The 1,657-nt window shown below is 43.8% G+C and overlaps 1 protein-coding gene across 1 annotated transcript in view; it reads left to right on the plus strand.

Moving 5' to 3' along the window:
* The window catches only part of LOC100957721 (NACHT, LRR and PYD domains-containing protein 1-like), a 58,417-nt gene that overhangs the window by 41,962 nt on the left and 14,798 nt on the right, over positions 1-1,657 (plus strand). The gene's annotated exons all lie outside the window — the stretch shown is intronic.

A 1,657-nucleotide genomic window follows, 5' to 3' on the forward strand; every position in this document is an offset into this window, starting at 1 on the left:
GATAAGTTGGAATCATCCATCACCTTCCAGGATTCAGCCAAAATTAGCATGGCACACACACAGCATCAGTAAGTGCCACAAATTGTGATCAAAGTGCCAGGATCTTGTCCTAAGGCCTCAATTGGTATGCCCTTGATAGAAGCATTCCAGGGCTGTGGAGGTCCAGGTGAGACCATTCACTGAGTGTCACTGATGGCAGTGCAAAGTGGCACCTCCTCTTAGAGTGGCAATTTAGGGGAAACAAAAGAACATACCTTTTCATACACTTTTCCTATCACTTAGTACTTACTGATTTCAAAGTGATAACCCAAGGGAAATAAAAAAGCTCTCTGCAAAAATATGTGCACTGCAGTGCTTTTGTTCACAATGAAAAGTTGGAAACAAACTCAATGCTGACACAAGAGGCGAATAGTGAATTACAGGGTGATGCATGCACTAGCAGGGATCATATGCTGTGGCTATTAGGAAGGCCTGATGGATGCCTACAACAATTTAAACTGTCAATGGGGAAAACAGGAGACCAAAACTACGATAGAAACATGAAAAGACATTACAGCTGAGAAAGTCTGTGATAGAAAAGGGTAGGATGGCAACAGTCATTATATTGTTTGATTAGTGAGATCCATAGGTGAATTCCTCCTCATTTTTTCAAATGATGTATGCCACTGCAGTATTATTTTCATCCAAACAAAGCAATTAATAAGTGAGAAAACTTTTTATTTGTTTTCGAGGCAGTCTCACTCTGCCACCCTCTGTAGAGTGTCATGGCATCATCATAGCTCACAGCATCCCCAATCTCTTGGGCTCAGGCAATTCTCTTGCCTCAACCTCCTGGGTATCTGGGACTATGCGTACCCCCCAAAACACCTAGATAGTTGTTCTGTTTAATAGAGATACGGGTCTCACTCTTGATCAGATTGGTCTCACACTCCTGAGTTCAACATATCCATCTGCTTTGGCTTCCCAGAGTGCTAAGGTTACAAGCATGAGCCATGTCACCTGACAATAAATGAGAAAACTTAAGTAATGAGCTCCATGGCCCTTTCTGGGATTAATATCTCTCGGTGATATTCTGATTGGTACTCAAGCCAACTAAGGGCTTTGTTCAGCTATTTGGATCTCCTGTTGTCCAGAGATCATGTGCACTGCAGCAGCTGCCAGGCAATGCAATAAAGGAGCCAGGGCTCCCAATCTCTAGGCCAGTGTCTCTTCCACCACCAGGCTGCATCACTCAAACTCTCTCATATGGCTTTGACGTCCTCACCTGGTGTACAGGTCAGAGACTAAAATCAAAGAAAGCCAATTCTCCCTGATTAAGAAATATATTAGAAGATTCTTGAGTAGCTCATAGACTTAAAAAAGACTTAGACAACAAATCAATGGAACCCAATGATGCTGAAAAAACAAGGACACAGCCAAGATCAAACCAAGAAAAATATGGAGAAACCTCTGCTGCACACACAGATTCTGTGGAATCCTCCAGCTATGGGGCTACTGGACTTTTGCCTCAACTGCTACTGCCACAATAATCTCTGTCTCTCCATCGGTGCTCATCCCTTCTAGACTCGAGGTCATGGTGAGGGGCATCCACTTAGGTCTTGGCCACATACCTGTGTCATAGCTGCCAGAGGTAACAGCTTCCTGAGTGGGAGGCTCA

Source organism: Otolemur garnettii, unplaced genomic scaffold (assembly GCF_000181295.1).
Source record: "Otolemur garnettii isolate 467f Iridium unplaced genomic scaffold, OtoGar3 scaffold00408, whole genome shotgun sequence".
In the NCBI taxonomy this organism is placed as follows: domain Eukaryota; kingdom Metazoa; phylum Chordata; class Mammalia; order Primates; family Galagidae; genus Otolemur; species Otolemur garnettii.